The following is a 25,534-nucleotide window of genomic DNA, read 5'->3' as shown; positions in this document are numbered from 1 at the left end:
TTTGGCTGTGGAATGAGTTGCTAGGGACTTGAGTATGGAATTGCCCTTTTTGGAAGTTGATCTTTTTTTCCTTTGATGTGGAATCAGTTTGTGGCCACCCATGTCCGAGGATGCACTGCCGGGGTCGGACTCTATCTCGCTAAGATCCTCTGCCAGAGGGTTCGAGGAGATTGAGTGGTTGAGCAAGGCTGGGGACGATGTATCAAACGCCCTTGTTTCCCCGGTGTCTGAAAAATTTGCCGGGAGGGGCTGGTGCCACAGCTGACCCAATTGCCGTACGAGCGTCCCCAACAGATGAGTGGATGGCCTCATCCGGCGTAGCAATAACCGGTGGATTCCCTGGAGGCCCTGCACCAACGTGGTCAAGGTTGCCCGGTATACCCGCCACAGCCGGGTGTATCAAGACCCTGATGGTCTGGGCGGCTGGAATGAAGTGGGAAATGGAAGACTGGGCCTGGGCAGATGAATTGACAGCCAGGTGAAGAGGATGGTGTACGACTTGGGATTGCTGAGACAAATCGGAGGCAGATGTACTTTCTTGGGAGTTGGTTGGCGGTCTGGGATCCAGGATGGCGTCCGGAAGTGAACAAAGATGAGACGTGCGTGTAGCTCCACTTGCCGCTGGGCCCACCCCCAGACCCCCTGGCGGGGGCCCTTCGGCCCCGCACAGGACTGGTCACTCGCCGAGGCGTAACGAGGGCGGGCGATAGCGGGTTCTGTTGCCACAGACTGACAGTGACCCACAAGACCTCCTAAGGCTCTGCCTTTGGGCTCCTGTAAAGACTGAGAAGTCCGTGGTTCCCTAGACAGGGAACAAGGAGGTGCTGCATGCCTGCTATCTTGGGCCGCCGAGTGGGATACTGGTGTTTGCCCGTAGTCAGTGCCTCTCCCGGACAATGTCAATTCTTTAAAAACCCCAGCATGAGGTTGGTCCGGGAGGCTCAAACCAGGAGGGTCAGAGATGAAACTGCCTGCTAATCACCGGCTTGCCAAAAGATGCCAATCGTCACAAGAAAACGCCAAAGAGCCTACCTCTTGGACCTTGAGTGCACGATTAGCACAGGATGCCTCTTAAGTCCTTGCGGGTCTTGAAGTTCTTGATGGAGCCGTCAGCCGACAGCCCTCAGCTCCCGTGGCGGACTGGGGCAGACTGGAACTCAGCTCGGAACTCCGCGCGCGCTCCGCGCGGCCATGAGCTTTTTAAGGGCCCGTTGGGCTTGTTTTCTTTAAAGGTGTACACCACGCACACAGTAGATGTGGATCACCGCCACAGCAAAACACGTCCTCTCACAGCAGAGCTCTGGGGAAGACTGGAACTCAGCTCGGAACTCCGCGCGCGCTCCGCGCGGCCACGAGCTTTTTAAGGGCCCGTTGGGCTTGTTTTCTTTAAAGGTGTACACCACGCACACAGTAGATGTGGATCACCGCTACAGCAAAACACGTCCTCTCACAGCAGAGCTCTGGGGCAGACTGGAACTCAGCTCGGAACTCCGCGCGCGCTCTGCGCGGCCACGAGCTTTTTAAGGGCCCGTTGGGCTTGTTTTCTTTAAAGGTGTACACCACGCACACAGTAGATGTGGATCACCGCCACAGCAAAACACGTCCTCTCACAGCAGAGCTCTGGGGCAGACTGGAACTCAGCTCGGAACTCCACCCTGGCCTATATATTTCTGCTAATAGAGCTATTGTATTGTCATGCCTTAGGCTGGCATATTTTTATGGAATTAGGTTTTATATGTTGTTTGAATTCCTTATCAAAATACAAGTGCAAACATCTTGTCCTAAAATGATCTAGCACCTTGCAATGGAACGAGCTAACATATTCCCATGAAGTGATTTTATATCACCATTAGATGCTTAACTACATTATCATTGAACGTTAAACCATTATGTCATAGAAACCTCTTTCATATTGCTATGATATAATACTGTACCAGATTTCTGCGAAATGCTCTATGATATTTCCATGGAATATGCCTTGCCATGTTGTTATGGAATGCTCTCCTACATTCCAACTGAAAACTTATCATGCAACTCTGTATTTTGATATTGTAGAATGTGGTACCATCTGATTATGACATGTCAATTGACATAGAAAAGGAATACTAATCCAGTGATCCTTCACAATAAAGTCGTGAAATAAACGAGTATATCTAGAATCTTCCAATCACACCGCAATGTACTTACTATAATGTCATGAAATATTCGACTGTTATAATATGGCGTTAGGCACCTGTTCCACGGGCAGGAACGGTTGATAACGGCCCCCTGACATAAACACCCATTCCATGGATGTTCCTTGGAACGGGTGCTTAACATCATTAGCGTCTGTCCCATGGGCCGCGACTGGGCTTATTTAAAGTATTTTCGTTCCATGAATGGGTCGCCCCGCGGCGCACCGTTCACGGATCGAAAAGACTGTTTAAAGATGGCAGCCTCACGCATGAAGAAGAACGTAGCTGCCGCCGCCGCAATGTGGTAATTGGAGAGAGGGATGAGTAAAAAAGGGGACCGGGGTGGGTGGAAGATGGCGGGCAGGAGAAGCAGCCATCAGGTGGCTTGGAAAACGGGCTAACATTGGGAGATTCAGCCCATGTTCCCAGCCTCCTGATTGGCTGCCTCCCCCGCCAAGGGTGCTAATGCAAACATCTATTCTATTGTCACCAAATGCTCTAACATAAGCTTGTAGAACACTGCATTAAGTTGTCTTCCAATCTTCTGCTATGTTGTATTGAAATACTTTGCCACAGTGTTATAGGCACTCTGCCTACTGTCTTGGAATTCTTCACTATATTTAGTCAATAATCGCACCTGCGGTGGACCATACCATTGCAGCTCGAGTCGATAGGTGTGAATGAAGAGAGGGCCTTCAAGGAGGGCCAAGGGTTGTTAACACGCAGTACGACCTGCTGCAGCTGGGATGATTGCCATTACCACCCCGTCATAACACCCTAAGTGATAAGGGCTTTGTTTGTTTTGACACAAGACATGGCGTGCATGGAAAGTGTGAGCCATTTCTCAGGTAAAACAAAATGGAACCGAGATGGCAATCAAGGAAATGGTGAAGGGCGCCTGTAGAGTTTATTTTCCATTTCCATGGTAGAGGCCGAGGCACTGAATGGAGACAAGGAGCCATATGTCGCCATTACGTGTGTGGGGTGCTCAGAGGAGGAACGGGGTGCAGGTAGGCATGCGTGCCAACCAGGCACAGTGAGGACAGCAAGAGGAGGAGGAGGAGCCAGAAGCAATGGCTTTCATAGCTGGATAAAGCCACTGCTCCCCAACAGTTCATTGGCTGGTGCTAATGTTCTATAATATTCTACTGAATTGTTCAGGGACTAGGCCGCCCTATTGCCATGCAACTCTCAGCATACACTACTCTTCCACTTTGAAACAGAATAACCTGACATATTCGAATGATCATCCTACCATGTTGACTTTAGATGCTCCCCCATTTTCCGATAAAGTATACTGCACCATATGGTCGCAGAAAACGTTACCATATTTTTAAAGCATGTTCTACTCTTGTCATCAACACACTCACAATGCAAAGCTTTGCAAATAGCATCATGGAATGCCATATGCCATGGTTATAAAAGTGATTTGTCACACGGTAGTGGGATGTTCTACCATTTTCTACTTCTTTCGATTCGCTGTGTTCCTCAATGCAAGTCAGAGCTCAACACGGCCATCACATCAGACACTAAAGAACAACCTCACACGTCCATGTGTGTAGTTGTTCTCTGGTGTTTGGATAGTTCTTCTAGGTTTACACAAAACTCTTAATTTGCCACGCCCTATCAGATTGCAATATAGTAATTTACCAGCTCATCATAGAATGGAATGTCGGACTACATTGTCCAGAACTGCACTGACATGGGCCTCATTCCGAGATTGGAGGTAGTCATGGCGCTATTTGCTCCATGACTGCCTCCAATAACGGGACCGAGTCCGGTGTGGTGCAATGGGGATTTACCGGTCTAGTCCGACCCTGGCAGGACCGGTAAGACCCCATTGCACTAGTCATTCCCCATTCCCATTTGAGCCCCCATAGGGCTCAATGGGAATGGGGAGTGCGCAAATAATGGGCTCGCGAATGGCAAGCCCGTTATTTGCGCCCTGGTCTGACCACACATCCCTTAATGTTCCCGCTAAGGGACCTCGGAATTGGGCGGTAGGGGATTACCGGCACCGGTCTCCTTACCGGTGCCCGGTACCCCCTACCGCCCACCTCGGAATGACCCCCATAGTCTCGGGAGGATAGTTCAGGGGCAACATGCTTGCCTTGGAAGCAAGACGATGCAGAGCAACACAGGTTCGATCCCCGGGTCTGTGCTTAGAAACCTCTGGGTAATAAGCACGTTATAAATAACCAATCACATATCATATCATTACATGTACAGACAGTGGTCCTATCTCACCTAGGCAGTTGAAATGCCAGGTTCACCGGTCCACACACCACCACCACCACCATAACCTCTGCTACGCGTGCTCCATGCGGCTGATTCTCTCATCAAAGGTCTCCGCAAATAAGGCCACATCACGCTCCCAATTTTCACTGCCATCTCTACAAGCATGCCTCTCCAACAAACCCAGTCGTTGCCTATGCAAAGCTGGGTCCATGCCCGCTCCCTTCCACCTGGAAAACAACGTCGCCCTCTCCAGTGCCCTGCACGTCACCAGGACCCAGTACCGGGCTGGACTGGAGTGGAGAAATGCCAAAAGGAAAGAAAGAACTAGGAGACACGCATTCAAGATCTACACTCCAAAACTGTGGAACTAGCCGGCACCAGACTCGCTCCCACCAACATGCAATTCAGGAAAAATAGATCAATATATTCTACATGGAGCACCTCCCTCACAAATTGTAAAATGCATCTGCAACCCCAGCCCATCCAGCCCACTAACCCTCTCGACTAAACCTTGGTGAATTAATCTGAGTGAACCTCGAAATCAATCACATTTTTACTGTATTCGGGTTCAGACACAATCATAAGAGATTCAGGTCAGACTCGTGTCAATTTCATGCCGAGGAAATGCTGCTGTAGACATTGGGAATAAGAGGTCAGACCGTGCCACAGAGAGATTTGTGTTTATTTGTGGAACTCCTGTCCTATTGCCCTAAACCCTAGGTGTTCTGTTGTTTAATAAACACCTCTCAACCATGTAACCTGACTTCGAGTCTCCTGTTAATCCCTTGGCTTGTGACAGAGCGTCTGACTCCACTATCCTTCTAAGGACCAAACCTTCTTCTCTACCGGGCCCAATCTTTGAATATTTTCAGGAGATCCAGGACTCCCTTGCGACCTGCACATCTGTAGGCCGCTGCTCGAATGACCAGGACAAGATAATGTGTGTAAGGATGTTGGCAGTACGGAAACACAGAAAAGTGCGGATACGACGAATGTTGTGGAGGTGGAACCGACCGATATTGTATGGAGATGGCAAGGCCCATAAATGTGCTTGCCGCCTCCCAGTTCTTTAAGTAAAATGCAATATACTAAAGGAAAGGACCTGCACCAGAATTGTGTGGGATGACGAGATATTCCAAAATATTCAGTGGGTCTGCAAGTAGTGATGCACTGAGTGAAAATATTGTTTTTGGCTAGGGATCGTCATCACACCGTTAGTTCTCTAAGTTATGTCTTGGGTCCAAGTGTTCTGTCAGAAAATCACACGCCTGGCGTGTACCAAAAGGAAGGAATTTTGTACAGGCGGGAAATCACTGGAAAGGGGAACCGCCTACAATTATTAGTGTAAATCACTGGAAAGGGGAACCGCCTACAATTATTAGTGTATCGTCCTCGTTTTGATTTGTGGCAACGTATGACTTCTTATATGTGCCGGTACATTAAAAAAAAATATCCCGGGTGATATAGTCACTCAGAAATCCTCAAAGGCACCATGAGTTCAGTGATTTGGTGCGGTCGCAGCGATGAGTGGAACATATATTATTTTGTGAGTATGCCACAGTTGCTGTAGTAGAAGGTCCTCTCAATTATTAACAAATATCTGATGATCCTATGTATTGCACTGCCCTTTCACCTCTTCCCCCCTGCACTTTTCCCTTTCCCCCACCCCTGCACCTGCGTGGTCTCACCTGGCCTAGTAGGATCGTTCTCTTTGTCTTCCCTCCGTTCCCCCTCCCTTGCCACGTCGTGCCTTGAAACCCTTGTGTATAGGCGCGTTATAAATGCCATAACATATAATGTTTACAAATACAAATAGGAGCTGCCACACTAAAAGGAACTCCTTTATCGATTTGGTACTTGCAGTGATAATCAGCTGTGGTGTCACTACATTGTCTTCTGCGGACTGCTGCAAAAAGTGGAATACGGTTCTTTCCATCCTCCACAGCATCTGACAATGTCCTTTATCCCCTCTCAGCACCCTAGAATACACCCCACTTTTTTCCAGCCTCAAACTATGGGAAGTCACGTTTGATAGTCACACGTCTTGATCCGCCTTCTTGACCTCAAAGGTCACACTTGCTCAATTCTAACTACTTAACATCCAAGAGCTGTGTACTCACATTTAGATCTGCTAAAACATGGCCAACAACAGCCTAGTTTTCAGAAAGCTGAACCATGCTGAAAAGGCCGTCGTGTGGAAAGTTCCTCCACCTCCCCACTTGCACCATGTTTATTCACCACAGACGCATCCCAACCTCCTACCTGGATACCTGGCCGGCTCTCTGTCCACACCTGGGTGCATACACATTTATCATCCTTGTTTTCAAATTGACAAACGTGCAACCTACCCCACACATTGCCCAAACCGCCTCCCTCAAAATCCCCAACCACCCCCTTCGGATCTGAAACGTCACTATTCCCCAAAGACCCCTTTGCCAATTCCATATTCCGGTTGTTTGGCCTCCTAGAGCACCTCCATAAGAATATCATCAATTTAACGTCCGGCCCCTACAGCCCGTCGGCTTTAAAAGCAGTCCTCATGTGGGATCCAACGAAGTGCAGCAGCAGTGAGCCGGGCAAAGTCAGACACTACCTTTAAAAATAACCAAACAAATCAATAAAAGCAGTCCTCATGTGGGATCCAACGAAGTGCAGCAGCAGTGAGCTGGGCCAAGCCAGACTCTAACATTAAAAATAAATAAATAAATAAATAAATAAATAAAACAGTCCTCAAAATCTACCTCTTACATGAATACGTGAACATTCTCAAGAGCTACTAATTGAATCAAGTCATTCAGACTTAGCCAGGCGTGGCTATGAGCACAGGACTCAAGTGAAGAGGCTAGGATTGACTAATACCTGTTCCCTGTTATGAGGCATAGTCTCCCTTTTTCTTATTCAGCGGAGGACAGATCCTAGGTAATGTAGCCCCCAGGGCGACACCATAGAATGCTTATCCAACCTAATACTGCAAACCTTGCACTGCCAACAGACGCCAGCATTATAAAATGATTACAATTAGAACAAACTGTGAAAGTACCTAAAAGCCATGAACACGGCACGGCAGATCATTTTAATAAATTGCAAATGTTCATCATCCAAATAAAAGGTCCTGCTGCTGCATAATGTATTTTTGAAATCATTTGGCTCTCAACTGAAAGTTTAAGAAGAGCCAACAGCCTCTCTTCAGCCATTAAAGTTTCCGAGTATGTTGTTATCAGTGTTTATTTACTGAAGCTTCTCTGAACAAAAAGTAACACTAAATGGAAATGTAAACAAGATCATCGCGGCAACCCACATTTAAACGCAACAAATGTATGGCGACTATGTTGCAACAAAGAAAGTATGTTCACTCTGCACAAGCCATCATTCTTGGCTTTGTCTGTTCTACAGTATCATCCATTAAACCATGAGTGGGACATTTTAAGTTAATGTGACTTGTGCCATGCACTGTTGCCACTTGAGTGGTCTCGTGGCGCTCTGGCGGTTCTGCAAAGGAAGGAGGATTGCGCGGTTTGTTAGTGGGATTGAGAGGGGGAAGGGCAAGAGAGCTTTGATGTGCTGTTGGTAGCTTCAGTTCAGAGAAACCGGTCACTGAGCGTGGGTGTGTTTTCGGTTGGTATCCGTCATGTGGTGTTGAGGTGTGGTTGTGTGTGGTTTGTTTTCATGTTGGGTGTTGTGATGTACGTGCGGTTTGTGGTGTAGTAGCAGAGAGGTTGTGTTTAGATCAAGGTTTGAGGGTGCGTATGCAGAAATGTGAGTTTTTGGTACAGTTGGTTAGAGGCAATGCATTTCCTGTAATAATCCCTTCAAATGCGATACTTTTCCCACCCCCAACAGTTCATACAAGTGCAATGCCTTTCCCACCCGGTAATCCATCCAAGTGAGACACATTCCCTGTCCCCAACATTCCATCCAAGTGTGGCACACTTTCTGCCTCCAAACATTCCCTCTAAGTGCAACGCATTTCTCACCCCCCGCCCCGGCAGTCCTTCTAAGTGTGATTCATCTTCCACTCCTAAACATCCATCCAAATTTGACAAGCGTGCCTCCCCCAGCACTCTGTCCAAGTGCGACGCACTTCCCGTCCCCAACTGCCCATCCAAGTGCGACGCATCTACAACCCGCACGCATTCCATCCCGGTGTGACAATCTTCCCATCTCTAAACAATCCATCTAGGTGTGATATATTTTGTTGCCCTCAACAGTTTAATGAAGTGCAGTGCATTTCCTACTCCAACAGTCCGCCTCGGGGAGCTGAACCCTGCATGCTACAGATGTTACACAGTGCGTGTCTCAGGGTGCAGCAGGGAGTGTAAGTTATTATTCAGATGCAGAATGTGGCTAACCTACACAATAGGACTGCAAACTGAATCCCTTTTTGGGACTCCCAATTTTTAGGGCTAAGCCACTGGGAGATTAAATGATCTGTCCAGGATCACACCCTTTCGTTAAGTAGTGAATACAGGATTAGAGCCTGCACTTGACCACATATCTTCCCAGCTCAACATGGTAAAAATATTTGTTAAAGTTTGGGTTTGTACGAACAAAAATAATAATGCTTTTTGTAGTGATGAATTGAAAAGTACAATAATAACATTAAAAAATGCCATTATATACATTCTATGGCAACGTTAAAAGAGGATGAATGCAGTTTTGTATTCTTCATCCTCGATGGAAAGCTGCAAGAACCAGCATGTAAAATAATGTGGGCATAAAAATGTCTCCTCTGGGTTTTTCATGTGCACTGTCAACACTTAAGGACGCACTACGAAAGAAAATGCACGACTGCATCACCTGTTTATAGTCATTGTTTCACACAGCATGCAGCTTGTTATGCACCCCTCACTTTTTATTCGCTCAACAGTCACACTTCTCATCTCAGGGGATATTCCACGAGCAATCGTTACTCCCAATTATCGCCTAATTGCTGGAGGTTTTGGAAGAGCTGAACCTATACCCGATACTACACCCTCAAAGCACTGGCAGATACTCACGGTTTTGGCCACTCCAAGAAATAGTCCTGATTTAGTTCAATCGTGCTTCTGTCCCACTTCTATGCATGGTATGTACAGCAGCCCTGGTTACAATACTCAAACATGCAATAAATACAAAAACAAATTGGAAAGAGTAGTGCCTGGAAATTCTAAATGTTTCCGGGGCACACACATACATGCCCTTACTGCTTCATAGCGTCAGGGAATCAGCCATTCATTGATCCCATGGGATCTAGCAGGGACATCTTCACCAATCCACCGGTGCATAAAGGTGTGTTGACAGGGGTGTTGCTAGGCCTGGGAAAGATCTGGGGCTAAGCTAATGTCTGGACTAGGGGCTAGCGAGCCTTTTGGTTCTAGCCCCTGAGCTTCTATCCGGGGCTACAACCAAAAGACCTGGGGCTACAGCACCCTCAGATCCTTCCTAGGAACGCCTCTGCGTGTTGTTGAAGCAGCCATGACAGGGCTTGGACATTCACATGCCCTCACATGTTTCTAGATTGGGAGTTCTGACCGGAAGGTGTGCCGATTGCAGAATTGCAAAGTCTGCAAATTCTGCTCTGGTCTTGCAGGTTGTGGGTCCCATGTTGCTGTATGTATACCTGGAGGTCATTAACTCAACGCTGACATTGTCAGAGCGTGGATTGCGATATATGCCTGTTGTTACCTCTCTGCCACATTACGAGTTCTGCTTGCGGGTCCCGCTAAGTACGTCTGGTAAAACCAGGCGTCCTTAGCGGGACCCGCTAACAGACCAGGATGCTAACAACGGGCCCTTCATTAACGGGCCCATTTTTAGCATCCTCCCCATTCCCATTGAGCCCTATGGGGGCTCAAATGGGAATGGGGATGTACCGGGTCCGGGTCCCGCGAAAGGGAATTACCGGGCCCTCCAAGGTCGGAATGGCCCAGTAATTCCCTATTCCTGGGACCCGGACCTGGTACCCGGTAGCATGGCTACCTCCATACTCGTAATGAGGCCCAGTGTGCCATTTTCTCATAAACATTACCGGCGTCGAACAACCACGACAGTGGTGACTGGTCGGTATTAGAGCTTCAAAACATAAGATAACACAGCGGGTACGTGTGCTGTGGGAAGAAGAGGTTTGCTACAGAACGAGCCAATGAAATGGCCACATGTCACCAGCAGAGTGCAGTTTCATTAAACATGCCAGCATGCATGCATGAATCTCCCTCGCATAGAAAGGCCGCCACACGCGCATACGACTGCACGGATGAATCACAGAGGGCTGCTGGATCTTAGCTGTAATAATAATATTAGACTGTTATACAGTGCTTCATGCTAGATTCCTCTGAGTCTAGGAGCTGTAAAACGGTCTGTTATTATTACCTAGTTCACTGGTGCACAATGTATCGACCTGGGGAAGATGAAGGGCTGCGTTGGCCTTGCCAGGATTTTAACTTGCAAACTGCAAGCTGGTCCTTTGACGTAAGAGCTAAACCCACTGAGCTACCAACCTAGTGATAGGGCAGGTATATGCGTGGTATGATGTGCAACTTTAGGGGTATGATACATGTGTCTGGGATGATAGAGTGGCAGTCATAATTTCAGGTGAGATGGAATCATGTTATAGAGGTGAAAAATTCTCTTTTGTGGAAGGGCTCTACACCCAGGAGTTATCTTCATGTTCAACTTAATGTTAACAGGTTTTCTCAAAAAGAATGTATACACTGATTGTCTTTTGGGGTATACTAGCTGCACAGCTACAAGTGACAAAAATGTCATTGGCCACTCACTGTTCCTTTGCAAGGCGGTGTTGTGATGAATCTAGTGAGATCATCCCAGGAACCCTAACATGGTCCGCAGCCATTACATGAGATTGACCCTGGGGGTGGTATTATGCGGGAGGATCACATGGGAGGGGACAAGTGATGATGGGAGTGGGAGAGCTCTAAATGATTGCCCTAATATTTCTAAAACTCTAACAGCTTATTGTGGAACTGCCAATTTTTACCTAAAAACAAACAAGAACATTATGGACTTCAGGTCCCATAATGCTCATGGTACTGAGACGAGAAGTCCTTGAAGTGTTATGAGCGGTCTAGTTGTTTAATCTTTAAAACCTTAAAGGACTTTGAGGTGTGAGAGCAGCAGGAGCAGGGAGAAGCCAAAGCTGATGTTGGCGTTGTCGCGGCAGCACGACGATGTGTAGGAGATGTGGCAGAGGTCGGGCAAACAGAGCCATGCAGAGGACGCGCAGCGGGAAGCGGTACCAAAGCAAGCAATGCCATGTGGGAAAGAAGCCCCTGACATGTCGTGGAATGCTCCAGCATTGAATTCTCATCAGTTAGTGTGCAGAGATGTGAGGGCTACATTAAAGGTCGGTGCACACAGATGCAGACCAACAGGAGCTGCCAAAAGCAGAAGAGGCCCCGGAGAGACCCACAGCAACACCAGTGAGTCAGAAGGAGACGCTAAGGCTTACCGGTGAGTTGGCCTGAAGTAACTGACTCAGCGGGGCTCTGAAGGAGCGCGCTAGGTGAGAATAATAATTTTGAATAATGAACCATTGATTTAAGGCGAACTGGTCACAAATCTCCAATTGAGGGATTCCAAATAGGGGAACATTGGAACACACATTGCCAAGGCCCAAGAAAAGCGATAATAAGGCAAGCTGGGTGCAACTCTCCTAAAGAGGAATTCCAAATAGGGGAACATAGTACCCCACATTGTCAAGTCAGTGGAAGAGTGATACAAAGGAAAATTGGGTACAACTCTCCCAGAAAGAGATGTCAAGCGGGAGACCATTGTAAGCAGCAATGTCAGCAGCCAAGAGGTTACACAGCCAGAGAACCAAGGCTGCAGGACCAAAGCTCTTATTATATAAGAGACAAAGGGGGAGAGAACTGTAACCTGCATTGCCTAAAGCCAAACGCTGTCTGGAGTGTGAAAACAGGACTCTTTCTGTGCCTTCCTGTCCTGGGTCCATTCACAAAGTTATCCCACCCGCCCAACCCACTTTTTCTGTGCTGGCGGTTGTTGTTACAATAAAGATATGTGTGTTTTTAAGCTCATTTTATGCATTTGCACTGTGGACGGGGACCTAAACAATGGATTATATGGAAAGTTCAGACCATGACCAAAAGGTTGCATTAAATAGAACCCTTAATTTGCTACCTAGGTTGTGGGTGGAGGGGTACTCTCACGTCCGATAGGCCAAGCAGGCGAGGACAGTGGGGGTGGCCCCTCGAGTTGCCCATTGGGTGGATTTTAAGCACAGGCTTGGGCGTTTGGACCGTCGGGCCGGACATTGGATTTTCTACAAGTAACCCTGGGGCATCTTAGACAGCCAGTAGGTCAAACAGGCGTCTGGCGGGTCGGCAGGGCTGCTAGGGGTCAAGGTCACGGTAACCGATGATGCAATTTGTAAAAGAACTATTCGGTCGCCGTCATACGTGCTTTGAGAATTCTGTAATAAAATGCGGCCTCTTTACTTCCAAAAAACGGTGTGCTATCCTTTTGTGAATTACTGTATATATGATGTTCTAAAAAACGGTGTGCTATCCTTTTGTGAATTACTGTATATGTGATGTTCGAAAGAACGGTGTGCTATCCTTTTGTGAATTACTGTATATATGATGTTCTAAAAAACCGTGTGCTATCCTTTTGTGAATTACTGTATATATGATGTTCTAAAAAACGGTGTGCTATCCTTTTGTGAATTACTGTATATATGATGTTATAACAAACTGTGTGCTATCCTTTTGTGAATTACTGTATATATGATGTTCTAAAAAACGGTGTGCTATCCTTTTGTGAATTACTGTATATATGATGTTCTAAAAAACGGTGTGCTATCCTTTTGTGAATTACTATATATATGATTTTTTGAAGCCAGGGGCATACTACGAGGGCACCCCTTTGTGGAATGGAAATGACGCATAAGCATTGAAGGCCCAGTTTCTGGCAAAAGTATGGGTGCAGGGGGTCGCAAGTAGAAGTGCGCCGTCCAGTCTCCAAATCCAGGGTTAGAAGAGGGGAATGGAGAAAACACAATGGTTGCCATCTATGATAGTGTGCCCTTTGACCTGTTAAGTGCACTACAAACATTTGGCAAAAAATACTGCAAGGAGAGGCAGTGAGGGATGGAATGTACAGGAAGCATTTCATCTGAACCCTTTCTGTGCTCCATGGAGAAAGGCTCAGGGCCTAATTCTCAGAAGCGTGCTATAATGGCAAGCCCCCATTGGAAAACGTTCTGTGAATTAGGCCCATAGTGTTTCCGTTTTCCTTGAATATTACTCAAGGTGAAACAATGTTTTTTACGTGAGAAAAATAATACGCACAAATTAAATGCTATCATTAGACAGTTGCTGGACTGGATGAAATTTTTATATTGTTCGAAAAATTATAATCAATGGCAGTTTCACCTTAGCATTAAAATGAAACAGCCTGGCTGCGTTTTCTTGTCAATGAGCTCTGGGGCCTCACGTTCCTCCGTGCGTGACGTAAAATGAATTTGTAAAAGTCATGCGCATATTTTACGTGACCCCTCATTTACATGGATTAGTATGGTGGAGAGGAGGCACAGGACAGAATGTACGATGACATTTTCATGCTGGAATAAACGCTGTGGATTTCTATGGAATTGGCCTGATTTTTAAACCAGAAAACAGCTCCTGGATTCCATAAGAAAACACTGTAAACGCTGCCTGACATGCTTAAATTGCAGTAAGAGTTGACTCCGTTTTCATTGCATGGTGCAAAATGGGGGGTGTGAAGTCGATTTCGCCTCCACCTGTGCAAATGATGAAAATAACACAGAGGGACCCGTTTCTACCTAGTTACAGACGCAACCGGTCCCCTGCCTGTAATTTATTGACTTTTCGAAAATGAGCCCCTCAGTACCTTTGGTAGCCCAACAGCATTGATTTAGGGGGTAAAACGTCCCTTGGTGGCCCATACCAGCCAGTAAAAGCCCACCAGCCCTTGTTGGATGAAGGATTTATGGGGTAGGGGATTTGTGTCTCTGTAGCTCTTCAGCACTGGAGATCTTTAACTGAGCCTAGATGACAGTGTAAAGAGTTTCATGGTGAGGCTACACAGAACCAGAATGTGTAATTGGGCACTTAGCTGTCTGTTTTTACGTTGGGTTATTAGGTGTCGCTTGCAACACCTATACGCCGAAACTATTGCGTTGGAGTATAGATAGGGAGGATTGACATCTGAGGAGGGGCATAGTGCCTCATTATGAGTCCGGCAGTAGCTGTGCCGGCACGGCTGCTGCAGGAGTCAATTTATTTCCAGCACCCAGGAATGGGCAATTACCGGGGCATTACAGCCCGGGACGGACCCGGTAATTGCCCATTCCTGGTCGCCGGAAAATATTACTCCCCATTCCCAGGACCAGAGGGACAGAAACACAATCAGAGTCATTATGACTCCGGCGGTAGCCATGCCGGTGAATACCGGCACGGCTGCCGCCGGAAGACCCAGTCAATCTCCATTGCCAGGTGCCGGTTATAATGACTCCCCCTTCCCATTTGAGTCCCAATGGGAATGGGGAAGTCGGATGCACCGGCACCATTCATGACCAGACCTGGCGGGCTAAAAGGCACCCGCTCACAGACCCTGTTGTTACTGGACCGGCAAACTTATAATGAGGGCCATAGAGTCTGTAGGTGTTGTTTGGTTATGTGCCCTCCCAATGCCTATGGCCATTCCCACCCATTCCTGCCTCTGCCCGCCCAATACAACTCCTCGTGGGAACTCTTTAAGCTATCTTTAATTAAGCCTTAAACATCAGGTTTTGCATTGAAACTGCCTGCCATTGTTTGTTCAAAGCAGTTATCTGCGAGTAATTGACCTTGCAAAACATACTACTGGGGCAATAAAAATGTCTGACCATGCCTGCCTTCAGCAACCCAATTTATAAGCACTCTGCGTGTCCTTCACTGAAGTCCTGTTAAAAACAAGCATTGGCAAAGCCACTGAAGTCTTGTTTAAAACAAACTTTGGCAAAGCTGATATTTTTGGAGTGTGCATATGTTTAAAGATTTTGCCAGGCAATGCTATTAGATGCCCAGCTGCCCGTACACCATTTTACACCTATCAACAACCGGTAGTTAATACCACTACGGCTGTGCCTGGCAAGTACCTTTCCCATGCCCACACAAAAGCCCAAACTGTTGGCCTTGCCAATGCTTGTTTTGGGATGAGGACTATCTAAATAGGTAATAGTGTGTGTACTTCTGAAGCACCTGCTAAAAAAAGAGGGCACCCCGCCCACATAGTGCCCTGTGTCTGATACAGGGTGAATTGGATTCAGTGCCACTTACCACTGGCAGCAAGTAGGCAGGCTCACGGCAGGTGGCACATTGTGGGATCTAGGAAATCTACGCAGCTGGCGAGCGGCTCCGTTCTGCAGTCTCCAGAGTCTATTAAGTAGGCGTTTCGGTAAGCACTAGCCGTGCAGTCCAAGATGGACACGACCACGCCTGGTGTAGGCCAGCTTGGGCTTCACTGGGGACTTTTAGACAGAGCAAGGTTGTTCCCTTAGGGCCTAATTCACATAAGCGCTCTGTGAATTAAGCCCTTAGTGTCAGGGTGGGGAAAAATGTACAAAGGAAGGGGGTGACATTTGAGAAAAAAACTAATAAATGTACGAGGAAATAGCAAAAAGAGAATACAATGTGCATTTTTCCCCCGCATATGCCCGTTGAACATGTTGTGCAGTGCACACATTACGCATGACTTGGTTGTTTAACTCTGTATTGAACAGCTATGCTGTAAATATGTTTAATGGGAAGTGAACATGTGCAAACCAAATGCAGGGGGCGCCTTCTTAAGCGCATGGCTCCATGACACCTGCGGTAATGCGGGTAGGTCTCAGCCGAACCTCTCGCTCTCGCACACCATTGTCAAGTTGCTCCGGCAAAGGGCTCTCTGAATAAGCGCCCTGCTGCTTCTTGGAGCTAGATCCGAACTATATAGAGAGAAAACTAAATGCTAGAAACCTATGCGCAGAGGGCCAGATTCTGAGAACTTTTCGCGCCTCTGAAAGCTAAAGGGGCAAACACAGAAGCACAGAAAACACGTGGCCCTGATTCGTAATAATTCCGTTTGCGCATGCCTCTTTACGAATCAGGGCCACACAGTTGTGGGGCCGTAGACGCGGAAGGGGACACACCAAGCACTTTAAAGCGCACCTGAATCCCTAAGGTGCGCTTTGAAGTTTGACTGTCACGCGCCTCTCCACTCTCAGAGGTGCAGAGGAAGGCGCAATGCCACCAGAGGACGCCATAGACCCCTGACAACCCCCCCCCCACCCCCCCCCCCCACCCCCTGAAAGCAACAGGAACGCCATTGCAGTGCTAACGGGTCTCAGAAGAGAAAACACATTCAAGTGACGGGCCCTTTAAGGAATGCCATCGGAACATGATGTCTAACAACCCCCCCCCCCCCCCCAACCCGCTCGGACCAAACAATGACTATCTTAGTGATGGTGTTCGTAAGGGTCACAGTTGCACCTGGCACTTTACGTGCCCAGATTGTTTGTATGGCTCTACCCATAATGCATGCCATGTGTATATTTCCCACGACGAATGGCAAGGTATATATGGCAATAGCAGATGTGTGGTCGCAGGTCATTGTTCTTGAGCCATTTATGGCTTTTTTTTTTTTAAGGATTTTTTTGCCTGGCATTGAGTATCCGCCCTGTACTCTACCCCCAGCATGTCAAAGGTTATATAATGAGCACCCCCCGACATTAAAATGGTGGCTCGCCCGGGACATGCCTATAACATGCATTTGATAGAGAATTTAGCAGGAAAAAGGCACTTTTATTAGAATGAAATCAGGGTAGATGAGGGCCAGTCCCTCCAAATGCGGGCCACCTGAGAAACATGCAAACACTAGTGATGGCTGCTGTGTAGACTCTAGTTGTGATCATACACACCTTCTGCTGCCTCTCAGGAAAAGCACCAGCGCACGATCACAGATGAAGCATCGGGCCACGGGTAGCCAGCGGGCCAGGAGTCGGCGTAGTGGCATTTTAAATGATCAGGATATCCTCTCTGAACCATGATGCCTGACTTTCGCTGTGCAGAACGACACTTGAACTGCGACAGGACACGTGGACTCATCTGCCAGGAGCTCCGGCCCACTGGTTAAGAAGCGGACCTGGAAGCCAGTGTTTGCTTTCCCCGTCCCAGAGTTAAAAACACGCCGACAGTTTTCAGCATCACAGCAAAGACGGAACTGGAGACTATGTAGACTGCGGGAAGACTAGACGTGTCCTGTGACCCAGAGGGGGTTATACTGTACCTGTCTCTATGACTTATTCGTCCTCTGCATTTCTCGCTACGCCGCGACACACAGTTGCTTCATGCAGTTACTTTTTGGAAGGACAAGACATTCTGAACTCAAACCTCCTGGGAGCGCGTTCTCTACGTTGCTACATTTGCACTGTTTTGAAGCATCCAGTATTTGGAGAAGACAGAACATCAGATAGATAAAGCGCCCACAGCACAGTACAGGGATGCCATGGGCGCTTCCCCACATCTGTTTACTCCGCCATATGCGACCCGCATCATTTCAACCGGTGCTGCTCTTCAGCCCCAAGGGATACAGAACAGCCCCCTGCACTGCCCACCTGGCAACCCCTGCACTTGGGGACTGTTCTGCATCCCTGCAGTCCCCCTACCAGCCCTTGACACCTGATGATACCGTACTTGCCACTTGCTTGCCGTTTACTTACTATTGTTATCATCTTGTACTGCACTGTCCTTGCCCCCTTCCCAAGCACTGGCGCAATCTGAATGACACCTGGCCTAGTAGGATCGTTGTCCGTCCTCCCTTTGTTCCCCTCCCTTGCCTCGTCGCGCCTTGAAACACTTGTGTGTAGGCGCGTTATAAATGCCATATCATATCATGTCATATCAATACAGGTGTGGACTTCCCCGGAGGAGCATCAACACTCACAGGAGAAACAAAAGGCAAGACAAAAGCAAACAGTTTGGGCTGTTGTGCAACCAACTCCTTGGGCCGTATTGGCTGTCCACCAGGCCCGCGGCAGAGCGACCGGAGAGGCAGCCAACTTGGCCAAAGTAGGATTGACGAGGCGGGCAGCAACCCTGCACTATGTTATGATGTGAGCTCAGGCTCAGCTTGAGAGCGTGGTGGTGTCATGGCCTAGAATGTGGTGATGTCATGACTGGATGTGGAATGTGAGAATTGTGTTCTGTGGGTGACCGTTGGGCTTGGCAGTTAGAGAGTGTTGTGCGGGGTGTGGGGCAAGCCCAGTGTGTCTCCTACTTGTCGTGTCATTCGTGATTTCCCCTTTAACCCAATGTGCTTGTGAAGCGGTACAGGTCTTGGACAATAAAGCTTCCTTGTACTTACCTTGAAGTCCGCGATCCGTACATCTTTACACACTACCTTTGAGCCACCCACCTCCGCAACCCACAAGGATTGGCATACATTTCCCAGGAACGTTGCCATGCCAACACTTGCTATCAAGTGTCCATGAACCTGCCAATTGCCATAGATTGCCAACATTTGCTCAGTCACCCGCCTTTTCAAAGAATTGCCATCACATGTTTGAGGCTGGCCCCACTATCACGGACGGTCACGCATTGCCCGTGTTCATTCACCACTGCTAAGTACTGCCATCACATTCTCAGTACTTGCTAAAGATTGTCAGAAAATGACTAGAAGCTTGCTCAAATGCCAAGGATCGCCACCAACTACCCAAGTACTTGCCCCATCACCAAGGATTGCCATGAGGTTTACAATCACTTGGTCCGTTGCCCAGGGACTGACATCAACTTCACGGCAATGGGCAGTAGATAAGCATGCCGGCATGGTTTACCACCTGGTAATGCCCTGGGCAGCAAGTTCAAAGCCCCTGCCTGCCTGCAGATGCCAATACCTGCCAGCACAGCTCCCTATCAAGGGGCTTATAAGTACACTGGGACAAGCGGCCTGGGGCACTTTCGGGCCAAGGTACTTAATATGGGAAAGGGATGAATGGTGGATTCCAAAACTAGGGTTCTGTGCACTATTGATCACCCTCGAATTGTAACTGAGAATTAAGTCTAATTATCAAATGTGTGCTAGCAGCAATCACACTAAACCCAGCAGCCTATCCACCTAGGTTGGCCTAGATAAACATACAAATTGGAATTGCGGGATGGTGATGCGCTTTACACCCGTAGTAAAGTGAGATACATATCAATCACAGAATTGTGAGAAGTAATTGTGATTTAATTCTAATTGCGAACAGCCGACACATGTTTCGACACGCTTGTCGTTTTCAAGCCTGAGTAATTAGACAACAGAATAAACATTCTTGTTTGAAAACAGAAAACAGTGTGGATATTAGATATGATGTCACATTACAAAAAATAATTATGAAAAGACATATGTAGCCATGTAAAGAAAAGCAATTCCATTGAAAAATAATGCAAGCAGTAAAGGAGCAATTAAATGGGCAAGTAGAGTAAAAGTCAAAACCATACCACATTTCAGGATGAAGGCAGGGACAACAATACGTTCAATGTTGATCCAATATTGAAGGACGAAATCATATGAAAAGAAAATTGCCTATCCCCTTCCCAGCTTGCGCTGCAGCGCCGAAGGCTCACTATGCTCTGCCTGTTGCACTTCCCTGATCAGTGACTGCTCAGCTGCCCCTTTCCCCGCTGCTATTAATAAATATCTTGCTCTTCTGCTTGGACAAAGTGGCCCAGTTATGACCAGTGTTGCTGAATAAATATTTAAAATGCACAATTGGCACCACATTTTACCAAAAACCTCCCTCTTGGGTCCTATTCAAACAGTGTCACAAAAGGAATGAATAGCCATTTGCAACTGTGGGACACACTTTCGTTGGCGCCCGAGACAATTGTATGGTCCAGTCCGATCCTGCTCTTTGATCTAGCCCATATTATAACCCACGCTTGCAGGTGCACAGTCAGCAGTTTAGCCATAAAGCCACACCTCCCTCTTGCTGGCGTTACAATATGAAGGGCAAGCCATATGGAAATCAATCAGGGTAACAAGTGCAATTTATGAGCATTTCAGGTCATTTGCGGGAATAGAGAAGGCAGTGAATCGGTGAGGGGGGAGGAGGGTGGGGGCTTGCTGTTGGGAAACTTGCAAGGCAATAGTTGCCCAAAAGACTTTTGGAGGCATTTTCAAAAAGTAAGTAGCAATGCGGGCAAACTGAAGACTGCACAAACGTGCAAGCAGTTCCCCCCGTTCTATTTGGACGCATTGCGTCAGATGACACACGGTGTAAAGATAACACGGCCACGCGGGCAGGCGTCGGTCTCCATGCTCAATTTACACCTTCGACAGAATGAATTTTAAATGCTGCATGCACGTGCATACCCATGAAATCAGCTTTGGGTTTTTGTCTTTTGTTTGTCTTTAAAGAGTTCAGAATTGCAGGCGTATCCCGGATGCTGTTCGAAGTCACTGCCATTAGCAACAGAGTACATGTACATGGCTAAAAAGCCAATCACGTGTTATCTCCTGCAGTATTGGCAACACGTACAGTCTCATTTGGGGAGTACAGCCAGCAGGTCTCTATGGGGGCAAAGTGTGCTTCCTGCCCCCATTGCTAAAGAAGTAAGCAGACACTTGCTGTCGCGGCCTCCCCGGTGCTTGCAGCCTGTGATCTGGGCCCTGAATGCAACCTGGCAGAGTCTACTGCTGGCCGCCCCCCACTTGCCAGCCTCTGGCACCAGAGTGTAATCTCCCATCGCCAGACACAGCCCACGTGATGCTGGGCGATCTCAACTTGTGAAGGCGTGTAGTCCCATGCAAAAACAGGTTACATGTCTGTATATCGAAACATTTCATATTGAATGCACATATCTCGAATATTTTATCTTGAAAACTTTCATAGCGAATGCACTTTTTTGGGGTGGGGGTCCCCCCAATCCCCAGTTTCCAACCCCTAAAAACCCACCCTGACCGTTTCCAAAATATATATAACCCTTTACAGCACCCCTAAATGCATTCACTATAAAGGTTTTCAAAATACAGTATTCGATATATGGTCATTCAATATAAAGGATTCTATATACACACTGTATACCGCAAAAACACATACACGAAAATGGATCTTTTCATGAAAATATACCCAAACCGCAGTACATTTCTGTAGGACCAAGAAGACACAAGGTCATTCAATTCTAAAAGTGTATAAGATTGGGAATTCTGATGCAGAACAGAGACTACTAAATCTTACTACGATTTAAATGGACTTACCAGGCACTTCTTGTCCCCTTGGTAGAGTGGCTTTGGCGCTGCACACATCTTTCATCTTCCCTGTCTCACACCTGATGCAGGCTTATGTTCAGGGCTCCATTTTTCCTGCTTGCCCACCTTTTTAGATACCTCAGCCTACATCGTGGGTGCTGTTTGGTGCGGCTGTCAACACGCAGTCCCAGGGCAGCTGCAGAGATGGGGTGCTGTCACTGAGAAGGAGGAGGAAGTAGAGGGGTCCAGAGAAGGCGACCGAGATGGTGGCAGGTACCCGAGTCTCACTCAGCTCATCAATTCCCTTCCGGTTCGTAGGCCGAGGTTTCCTGTCTGCAGCCAGACTACTTAATTCACCGTTATTAGTTCAGGGTCGGTCCTCGTGCAGGGCAAGGGAGCCCCCAAGTGTTCCTCTAATATAGGGGCAGCAAGTTGCCCCGGCAAGCAACAAAGGCACAAAAGGAATTGTCCTGCTTATATATGAAATATGTTTTTTCTTAGGGCGGAAAAAAACCGTTGCCTCGGCCCTGCTTCTGAGCAAGGCTGTCGACCCAGATGCAGACAAGCAGGAAAAGGACGTGTTGTTTATGTTGTCAAACTATATGTAACTATTCCCAGAGGCTCCGCCTCCGCTGTCGCCACAGAACATTCCCTTTGCACGTCCTTGGGGAAGCAGCGACGGGAGCACAGGAAAGAAGCCGGCTCTTCCACTGAGGAAGCGCGCCACCGCTTCCCACAGGCCAGCGACAACACCAGGCCATTGTCATGCGTTAAAAAGTAGCAGAGGGAGTAGGTTCCCACGAGCCGAGGGGGAGCTGCACTGCCAAAAACACAGCATTGAACCTATGAGCAAGAGCACGCAGTTCGAGTCATCTCGCCTCAGAAAAGTGTCCTCGAAACTTGCTATCTGTGAAACCCAGCGACCAGAGCTCCAGTCGCAGCTTCCTCACAACACAAAAACGTGTGATCCTCTGCCATGTTAAATTATGTTGCTTTCTTGCACAGGGCCAGAGGGGAGAACCTTTAAACGTACCTCATGGTTTGAAGGGTACAGCGTTACAGTGCAACTTTTGCTTTGACCCAGGTGATCCGCATCAGGGCAGGCCTTAGTGGCGGCAGCACCCTGGACGAATTGGCGCCCCTCCTTCCCACGCGCCCCTGGTCAACAGTGGGCACGGCGGTGCAGGAGGGGCAGGATGCGCCACATTTTTTTAATACCTCCTCGCTCAGGCGCCTCACAGGGGCTTCATCACTGGAATAGGGTGCTCGGAGCGAGGAGGTCATCATGTGAATAGGGTGCTGATGCTGACGTGGGTGAATTTAATGACAAAAGGGTGCCTGCCGCGCCTTCTCCCACCACACCAGCTCGGGGGAGCCCTTGAAAGGCTCCGTCGAGCTGGAGTGGCAGGGGGATAATGGCGCCCTGGGGGTCAGGGCGCACCGGCCAGGCGCCTGGCCAGCCCTGCTATAAGGCTGGCCCTGATCCGCATAGCTGCCAAGCTTCCCAGTTCATGCATGACACCTCGAGCCAGTCCTGATTCTTCCCATTGCTTGCTGCAACTTGAGGTTTCGTTTTCCCCGATGTGCAACTTCAAGCCCCAGCATGGAAAGGGAAAAACCAGCCCTAGCACGAGGTGTCACACATGGAACTGGCAAACTTGGCAGCTTATGGTGATGGGAAATGACATCACAGGAACTGAAATGACCGTAAGTGATATTACAGGCATTTATCGGTGGATGACAGACACACTGGGCCTGATTCACAGAGCCTTTTTCAATGGGATTGTGCCATTATATGAACACTTCTGTGGATCAGGCCTTTTTCAATGTGATTGTGCCATTATAAAAACACTGCTGTGAATCAGGCCTTTTTCAATGGAATTGTGCCATTATAAAACCACTGCTGTGAATCAGGCCTTTTTCAATGTGATTGTGCCATTATACAAACACTGCTGTGAATCAGGCCTTTTTCAATGGGATTGTGCCATTATAAACACACTGCTGTGAATCAGGCCTTTTTCAATGTGATTGTGCCATTATAAAAACACTTCTGTGAATCAGGCCTTTTTCAATGGGATTGTGCCATTATAAAAACACTGCTGTGAATCAGGCCACTGTCTCAATCTTGTTTTTTAATGCATCGTTGCTTTCCATCGAAACGAAAAAGTGATGCATTGAAGTTTTCAAATGAATCATAACCACTGGCATTGTTCTAGGTAACTTTGTCTACCATAACTATTTTAGCTGGCTTGCCAAAATGATAGAGGGCCATTAGCTAATCCGGTCAGGACTGCTAGGCAATGTCCCCTTTGCATGGGGACTGCATAAACCCAGACATGTTTCAGACTTGTTGGACCTTATCAGCAGGCCAATTTGTAGGGGTGGGCAAACTGGGTCCGGGGCACATTTGGAGGTGAGGGGCAGAAGGCAGCCTGTTAATCTCCCTCCTCGGAGAGCAGGGAGCCTTTGCATTTTAACAGCAATGGACAGCAGGGAACCAAGGCCCGCCTTGTCCATACTCACCCATCCCCCTTGATACAGCCAATGGATTAATACTCTGCCCATAGGTTTTTAAGAAGGCTCCCACATCCTAATTTTGCATCGCTTTGAGGAACTAAACATGCATAAACATTGGTCGTTTATGATGGACCGAGAGGGCTGATTTTTTGTTGCAGGCTTACTCAAAAGAACCAGATATAGCCTGTAAGCGGTTGTGAAGGCAGGGGTGGGAGACACAAGTTAATGACCAAAGGAAGGTGTAATATGAGAAGAGGAGGGAGTGGCATTCATTTATGATATTTTACCAGGCGAATAGACACATTTTCTTGTTTGTTGTATGTTTTGGGCAATACAACGAGTGACTACATGACCTCCATGTCATCTGAACACCACTGGGGTTTCATTTGAAAATCATTGTTTTCTAGTATATTAATCCAGCTGAAACCAAAGACAACTCCCAGAGTGCATTGATTTGTGCTCAGGTAACATGGAGTCACCTTGCCATACAATGCTCTTTCCTGGGAGGCAAAACAAGTCTGAGCAAAACACTTTCAGGGGGAAACACTTGTGTATGGGCGCGAGATAAATAAAAAAACATCATATCATATCAAGTATAGAAAAAAGCAATGTTTGTGTTCATTGTTTGTTTCTTCCCTTTAAGTTTTAGCAAAGGAGTCAGGATTTGGAAAAATCGATGGGTAGAAATCTGAGGTCATTGCACTTAATGGGATTACTTCCTTTGTTTGATGGCGTGTGTGTGTTTTATTTACTGTGAAAAAAATGTATGTGCAAAGATAGAAAACAATGACTAGATCAACAATTATTGACAAAGCCAACAGTTTTGACATGGGTCTGGTGCAAAGGTTTTCTTTCCTGCTGCTGTACATATTGCGATCACACGCCCATGTACATTTACGATTTGGCTAGCGATACACTTGTATGTCCAAGTTACCATCATTGCAACAGTTTGCAGGTATTGTTCTCACCCAGCAAGGAACTCTGATCACTGGCAGGTATTCACAGGAATGGCATTTTACTAGGCATCTCAATCTGTTGGCATTGTACTTGAATCTTATCATTATAATTGGGTGAATTTTACATAGCTTCATGTAGTTGCACTACTACTAAGCTCTGCATTTATCAGTCTCATTATTACCCACCGATGGTACGCAATTCTCAATTCTTTGCACCGCCTCCAGGATTTCAAATTTGTAGGATGGCATTGTGCCATTCCCAAAACCAGCACATTGCGCACGAGCTATCCATCTGGCATGCAACTATTTGCCAGAAGTTAACATTATATGCCGAGGAACTCACCTTTAAGTGCTCATGACATTTTCTAGATATTGCCATCCTATGATCAGGTACTGCCAGGTACTGTGGCAATATACCAG

At 47.4% G+C, this 25,534-nt stretch overlaps 1 protein-coding gene across 3 annotated transcripts in view; it reads right to left on the bottom strand.

The window, feature by feature from the left end:
- GJC2 (gap junction protein gamma 2) overlaps positions 1-25,534 on the bottom strand; it is a 495,946-nt gene that overhangs the window by 181,786 nt on the left and 288,626 nt on the right. The window contains exon 1 of one of the 3 annotated variants that reach the window (XM_069647052.1): positions 21,651-22,191. The exons of the other annotated variants lie outside the window; for them this stretch is intronic. The gene's annotated coding sequence lies outside the window, so the exon portion shown is untranslated. Of the gene's footprint in view, positions 1-21,650; positions 22,192-25,534 lie in introns of those variants that run through there. 3 annotated transcript variants of the gene reach the window in all.

The sequence above is a fragment of the Ambystoma mexicanum genome, chromosome 2q, assembly GCF_040938575.1.
Source record: "Ambystoma mexicanum isolate Mex_15411 chromosome 2q, UKY_AmexF1_1, whole genome shotgun sequence".
NCBI classification, from domain to species: domain Eukaryota; kingdom Metazoa; phylum Chordata; class Amphibia; order Caudata; family Ambystomatidae; genus Ambystoma; species Ambystoma mexicanum.
The sequence above is the reverse complement of the archived record's forward strand: the minus strand, read 5'-3'. Positions and strand labels throughout refer to the sequence as shown.